Here is an 8,098-nt window from a genome sequence, read left to right as displayed (position 1 = left end):
GACTCAGGGCGGATCTGGAGTCTAGGTCTGAGAAAACGCCCCCTGAGTCTTAGCTCCTTTCCTCTTGACAGCTGAGCAATCCGAGCCGCTGGGAATTGTGCTCACGCCCCCTAAAACGGTGGGCGTCAGACCCTTTTGAGAATCTGGGGTGGGGCGGGGCTCAGGAAGCTGACTGCTTCGGGGAAAAATGTGCAAGCTATTCTGGATAAGTTAAACATCTGAGAACATGACGTAGCGCCTGGAGAGGGGAAGCTGCAGCCCTGGCACCTGATGGCCGGCAGGGCAGGGCGCGCCGTCCTCCACAGACAGACAGTACAGTAAATAAGCGCCGTTTAAGCTTCTAGCGCCTTCCTGCAGACAAAGCACGGAAACTCTTAAATAGGGCGACGAACCTGAAGGTCAATGTTCTCAACTTTGACGTAAAGGTAAAAGGCACAGCTGAGAGGAGAAGATAACGTGCCAAGGTCTGTCCAAGGCTGATACAACAAAATAAAGAGGTTTAAGTATATTATTGAAAGAATTTCTGGAACATATGGTAATAAATTACAGAAATTCAGAGAGAGAAGGGGAGTAATATTTAGCCTTGATCTATCTTAGTAGTGAGTCGACAGATAATATACCTTAAATTGATAATTCAATAAATCAATTCCACACCTGTGGAAAGAGCTGCCAGAATTAAATAGGGGAAGTGGTTAACAGTTATCCTGAGGGGAGGGGTGAGTTGGGGCTGTGGACTTGGCTTTTTATTATAAATCCTTCTGTGATCTTATTTTTAAGCCACTTTAACACATTACTGTGATTAAAAAATAAGGGAAATTTTAGGGAAGGCGTTATAGATTCTCAAACTACTTTTGTCTCTCTAAAGACTTGGGTAATTTAGAAGAGGGAAAAAACCTCACATAATTCTTGTGGGTAGTAATGGTAATCTCACAAATCCTTTTCTTCTGAATCCAAGTATGCTAAGGCAAAATGTTACTGATCTACTTTTTATCGCTAGGTTAAAAAGAAGAAATCTAGGTCTCCTATAAATCCTCCACAGCACTAGTTATTAATATTGAGGTAGACATATTAGTCCAGAGTCAAAATAAAATCATTTAAAACCAACTATCTTAATCACTACAAATAGAGCCCTTTGGAAAGAGAGAAAATTGGGCTTAGGGTTTGCTAATGGTGATTTGTGAAAGCTGAAGGGCTAGAATCATGTCCTTGACCATACCACTTATCTGGAAGTTTGAAAATGCTGGCTGTTTGCTCCATGGCAAACAGAAGCTCATTTTAGTTCCAAATAGGAAAAGTGTATTAGAATGTTCTTACTATAGAAAGAGAGAGGGGAAGGAAAGAAAGAAAAAAAGGAAAGAAAGATTGATCTGGAGAATTAAAGTTATTGATAGTTAAAATATCAGCAAAACAAAACACCCCACAAGTTAGTGGGGTGTGTTAGTGGGTTCTTCTTAAGGACACTAAGGAAGTTCTTTTGTCTGGAAAAATTATGAACAAAAATTGCAATGAAAAGGGGGTGTTTTCAGAACTAAATTTGTAGGGTTCTCCATTATTCTTTTAGTCTATTTAATCATAGCTAAAAAGCAATCATAAGTAGCCTCTTTAGCAATATCAATATTTGATTTAGTAGTAGGTTAGTAAATACCTACGTTGACTCTAAAAGGAGGATTGCAGTGTTTGTTTAATAATTCACTGCTATTTTATGCACTCGCCCAGCCTAATGATTACGTTATTTTGCTATTTCTAAAGTCTTCAGCAGAAAACATTTTTTTTTTTTATTCAATCATAGCTGGGTACATTAATGCAATTATGGGGTACCATGCACTGTGCAGAAAACATTTTGAGGTAAAGAAGATAAAGCTTCAGAGATTCTTTTCCTTTTGTTGGAAAGACCTAATGCACTTGTTCTTTTGTGTTTTGTTGCTATGGTAAAAGCATGAAGGAGAGTTTTAGATACTAGTGGTAGTTTTAAAAAAATTTTAAGTGGTGATTTTCAGTATGATACTTACAAAAAAGTATTTACTATGATGAAAGTAATCTAAAGCAAAATATCGATGGGTCCTTTTGCAGAAGGAAGTAAGGAAGATTTTTACTTTGTCCTCAATATATAAAAACAAAAGAGTTCAGACTATAGGTTTTCATAATGCTCTTAAAACCTTATATTAAGTGTAGACAGGCTGAGTACTAAACTCATTCATATTCTTTGAAAAATTTTTGAATTCAACTTGGGGAGCTTATGACCCTTTGCAGAATTCTGAGTATAAATATCTGCCTTCTGACTTAATGATAAGTTTAGAAAGGTGTGGCACACTTCTTGTTTTAGGATCCTGAAATAAAACTAAGGAAAAAAAATGCCTAGATTTTGGTAGGTTAAATTTGTATCTTGGCATTGGCTCTAGTGTCGCCCTTGTTTTTGACTCTCTTAATAACAAAGTGACCTCTAGCCTTAGTCTTTGGTCTCACTTAAGCCAAAAGAAACTCCCTAGAGTGAAGTTTTTTGTTTTTGAGACAGTCTTACTATGTTGTCCTTGGTGGAGTGTCATGGCGTCACAGCTCACAGCAACCTCAAACTCTTGGGCTGAAGTGATTCTCTTACCTTAGCCTCCCAAGTAGCTGGGACTACAGGCACCCGCCACAACACCCGGCTATTTTTTTGTTGCAGTTGTTTAGCTGGCTCAGACCAGGTTCGAAACCACCACCCTCGGTGTGTATGTGGTCGGGGCCGCAACCACCCACAGCGAAGTTTTTACTAGTAGTTCCTAGCTTTTTCAAATCTGAGAGTTACCTTTTAAAGACAAAAATGTTGGCTGACCTCCATGGAATAGTACTTGTGCTGTTCAAGTGCATAATGATGAAAAAATCAGATTTGCATATTATTGCGGCAGAATCTAAAAACATTTTGACATATGTAGGCAAAAATATGCTTTTATTTTTAAGACAATGCTTGCTGTACGTATTAGTTACATAACCCTTTTTGGTGATTTTAGGGCCCTACCAGAAGATTATATTATATTAAATAATCTGATAATTTGAGCCAAATGCCTACTTCCCCCTCTGACTTACCCTCTCTTTCCGTAAGAAGAAATTTGGCAGTATACACCGAAATGTCTGTTTATTTCTGTTCCTGAATCCCCATAGTTAAAGCAGAGGCCCAAGAATCATCCAAGGAAACATCCCTCAAGTTATTGAAATATTTGTGTTTTCTGATTAAGAATGTGGAGACGTGGTCAAATATTCAGTAAGCCAGGGATAAAACAGAAATACCATTGTGTTCTCTTAAAACTATAATCAAGATTTAAAGGAGGATAACTCTATGCCTACGTCTTGCTTGGTTAGCCTTTTTCTGTTTTCTAGTTGTGTAAATCAAAAGGTAAAACAATAGGTTAGCTTTAGGAGGGCCTGTGCATCAGAGCAAGGATCAGAATGTGTTATTTCTATACCCATTTTACATATGTCCTTTGAGTCAAAGCTACATTACCTATCAGAAGAAGATCATGAATCTTTAAATGCAAGCTTATACTACTGAATGGACAAGTTTATAATAAGATGAAGGGCTCGCTTCTGTATCTTCTCTCTGACTTTAGCAAAAGGCTGTCACTTCCTTGTTTTTCTATGGCACCCTCCCAAGTAGGGAGGATAAGAATGCTACAAACATATTTCCCTGGCCACTACTTAAGCATGTCCAAACTTTTGGGTAAATCCCACTTTGTAAGTTAGAAGATACAATAAAAATATAAGTGGATTTGCACTCCATGCAAATTAAGGTTCCTGGCAATATCTCAAAAATTACTGAGTGAGGCTGGGTGGGGCGGCTCACACCTGTAATCCCAGCACTTGGGAGGCTGAAGCAGGTGGATTGCCTGAGCTCACAGGTTCAAGACCAGTCTAAGCAAGAGTGAGATCCCCATCTCTAAAAAAATAGCTGGGCATTGTGGCAGGTGCCTGTAATCCCAGCTACTTGGGAGGTGTAGGCAAGAGGATCACTTGAATCCAAGAGTTTGAGGTTGCTGTGAGCTAAGACAGCACAGCACTCTACTGAAGGTGACCAAGTAAGACTCTGTTTCAAAAAAAAAAAAAAATACTGAATGGATCTAGTCACAGCTAGTAGTTTTGGACTCTTAATAAACTATAATTAACTAATGTCCCCCAGAATTTTGCCACCCATTACTAATTGTATGCTAACAGCGAATTTAACCTTATTTATTTATTTTTTTTCTAAACAAAGGAAAGAAGAGTTCCTCTGCTTGGAAAATGACACTTTTAAATATCAAACCCATTGCTTGGGCATACTCTATGATAACATTAGGGACTGAAATGCTAAATTCTGTCTTCAGTTTCTACTATGTAAAACTTTTTCTACATCTGTACAAGATTTCAGAAATGGCCTTTTATCAAGCCCAGGTAAGATGGAATGTTTACTAGCTTTTCACGTAGGACAGATCTTCTCCTTCTTCATATCTGTGTGTAATTGTAATTTGCCAAAGAGCTGATTCTTCCAAGATAGTTGTCAAGAAAGGTTACTCATGTCAAAGTTTCTCTATTTGGGGGCCATTTGAGATGTTTAAAAGATTGCCACTTAAGGGTGGTGCCTGTGGCTCAAAGGAGTAGGGTGCCAGCCCCATATGCAGGAGGTGGTGGGTTCAAACCCAGCCCTGGCCAAAAACTGGGGAAAAAAAAAAAAAAAAGATTGCCACTTAAAAGATAAAGGTTTTAGAGTTTAAAGTGTAAGCTTTGGTTATCTGGAAAGTTAACTATGTGCAACAATCAGTATTATTACTAAGATATTTATTGTCTTGAAAATGCCCATTATGTTTACAAATTGTTATAGTAACTTGTGACCAATTAGGTCAGGTTGGATAGAGCTCATGGTTTTAAAACCCTTATATTTAATGTTAGCCATTTATTACTGCCAATAACATACTTATTAGATCTGTTTTGAGTTGATAAACATTGATATTTTAACTTTTCCTATGAAATTATGTAAAACGATGCCGTTGTGTAAACAGGCTGTCTCTCTGCAAAGACATGGCCCTGTGTACCATTGTTAAGAGGCAGATATTCTAGCATAACAATTGAAAGCACAGACTCTGCCATAAGTGTATACTGGTTAGTAGTCTGCAATATGAAAGCACAGACTCTGGAGTCATAGGCCTTGCTTCAGACTCTGGTTGTATTGTTTATCAGCTAGCAAGTTGCTCTCTGGCTCTGTTTTCTCATCTGTAAAGTCAGGAGTGATAATAGTTATTTACGATAATACCTGTCTTGTAGGATTGTTTTTAATATTTGATAAAATAAGCTGGGCGTTGTGGCAGGTACCTGTAGTCCCAGCTACTCGGAAGGCTGAGGCAAAAGATCTCCTGAACCCACGAGTTTGAGGTTGCTGTGAGCTATGATGCCAGGGCACTCTACCAGGGGCAAAAAAGTGATACTCTGTCTCTTAAAAAAAGGACAAGATAAAATAATGCATGGAAAGCACTTATACAATGTCCAAACACAGTATGAATGCACACTGGCTTTTGAGTAGAATTACCTGTTATTAGTATTTCAGGTACTTCAGAAAACAATGAGCTTTTTTACTCATTAGCATTGGTTACTTCACATAAGCGAAAAAAAAATTCAGGGGTCATTTTTATTTTGTAATTCTGTGTGTTTTTTCTCCCTAGATAATTTTAATGATCTGGAATATTCTTGATGACCTGACTGCGTATTTTCATGACAACTCTAAGGCTGAATGCTGTTCAAATCGTCATGCTTCTATCTTGTATGGTGCCCCTTTATATGCAATGTCCTTCCTGCTTCCTTGGTTCCCTTGGAAATACTATCAAGAAGGTGACTGGCTTAGTGAACTTCACCTGGTGGTATCATTGTGTGCTTTTGATAGCACACTTACCTGAGTTCAGCAAGCCCAGTGTACATTGTTTGCAGAGATTTTCACTAGACATGAAAGTAGGCTTCAGCTTATTAAAATTAACCAAGTGGCATCACTGGTAGCATCCACCAGTATCCTTTTCTGTGGCCTCATCTCTAAAAACATGGAAATTTTGCCCCATTTTCAGGCTGTTGCTATTGTCATTGCCTTTCTTGCTGCTGTCAGCCTTTACACTGGCATGTACCATATGCGACATTTTGAACTTAAAAGAAGCCCTGAGGAAAACCTCTTGGAGAGTAAAGACGATCTTGCATGGACCTCTATCATGTTGTCTGTAAGACAAATCTTGTCCCAAAAAAACTTTTACCTCTTTTTGATAATGAATTTCTTCCAAGTCTTTCATTTAACCTTCCTCAACAACTTCATGATGATCTTTGTGGATGATCTCATTTCCAGGGATGTGCTTTCTTCTTCCCTGGGGAGCATCATGTATGGGGCAGGTTTTATTTGCCCACGGGTATGTGATAATTCTTCATGTATTTTCTTGCAGGGATTAGAGATTTAACTCTTACCTGGGAGAGGAAATTAGAAAATTTATTTGATTGATGGTTGGAAAAAATGACACACGTGTTTTAAGAGACCCAAATACACAGAGGTCCAGATACTATATAAAATTCAGCAGAAACATAATGGAAAAAAACAGATGAAAGAAAAAAGAAAAGAGAACCTAATGAAAGCCAAGCAACCTGATATGTTAAACATTTCTACTTTCGGATCTTGTTCCCTTGAGTTTTTTCATTTAAACCTCAGCAGAGCTGTGGAACAAAATAAATGGCTTCCTATAACCATGTAGTTTTGCTTTGTTCAGGTATTTAAGATTTCGGTTACTGTTATATAGATCAAAGAAAGTTACTTGATCAAGAATTCTATTTTTTTTTTTTTTGAGAAAAGAGTCTTACTTTGCTGCCCTCAGTAGAGTGCTGTGGCGTCACAGCTCACAGCAACCTTCAACCCCTAGGCTTTAGGCAATTCTCTTACCTCAGCCTCCCGAGTAGCTGTGACTACAGGCGTCCACCACAACGCCCAGCTATTTTTGGTTGCAGTTTGGCTGGGGCCATTTCGAATCCACCACCTCTGTATATGGGGCTGGCGCCTACCCACTGAGCCACAGGCGCCACCCTTGATCAAGAATTCTTAGAGCCAGGTTTCAAAACACTTGGCAAAAAGCTGGAGTCCTGGAATTCCAGAGCATTATTAAAATTCCATGGTCATGACCATTACTGTAGAGGGCATGTCCTTTAAAAAAATATATTGGCCCACTGTTTATTATATAATTTGGAGAGCTGGCATATTTTCCTACTTAACCTAAACATACCCCCTAAAAATATGACTTGAGTAGGGCATAGTAGCACACACCTGGAGTCCCAGCTATTCAAGAGGCTGAGGCAAGAGGCTTATTAGAGTTCAGGACTTTGAGTCTAGTCTGGGCAACATAGTAGGACCCTGTCTCTAAAAAAAATAAAAATAAAAATGTGACTTACCTAGCCTATAATATAGATTTCTCCCATTTTCATAATTAAATGATAAGTAAAACATAGTACCTCTACATTTATTCTTGGTGGAATAAATTATTCAATATAGACTAGTTTTTACTATTTACCAACTTCCAAAAATATTTAAAATATTCAAAAATATTTAAACCACTTAAACTAGAAATGGTTCTAAAATGTTTTAAGTGTTGCCAGTTTCTTAAGCAAAATATGTAGGATAGAATTTGTCTTTCTATAAATCTATCTTAGGGTCTCTATGGTTACTGTATATACCATAATAAAAACTCAGAAGTTATTGAGTGCTTACCATGCTATGGACTATTGCCAAGGGCATTGCACACATTGTCTTGTGTAATCCTCATAACAACCTGTTGTGGGAGAGATTCTTATCCTTATAGATGAAGAAAGGGAGGTGCAGAGGCATTTGCCTTTAGAACCATGTTTAAGATTCTCTCTCTAAAATGTACTGTATTTACATCATTTATTTAGCAGAGTATATCAAATGAAATTTCAGTTTGGTTTATCAATATAGTCCCAGCTGTGTGCATGATAAAACAATGCTTCCCTTTCAGAGCCATTTGAGGTTCATCAAGCCATTTGCTCCTAGGTTCAACCCCCAGAATGGGAAGCTGTGCGTGTTTCTGTCTCTGCTTTTTATTTGCTGTCAGATATTAGGCTC

This window comes from Nycticebus coucang, chromosome 12 (assembly GCF_027406575.1).
Source record: "Nycticebus coucang isolate mNycCou1 chromosome 12, mNycCou1.pri, whole genome shotgun sequence".
Lineage (NCBI taxonomy): Eukaryota > Metazoa > Chordata > Mammalia > Primates > Lorisidae > Nycticebus > Nycticebus coucang.
The sequence above is the reverse complement of the archived record's forward strand: the minus strand, read 5'-3'. Positions refer to the sequence as shown.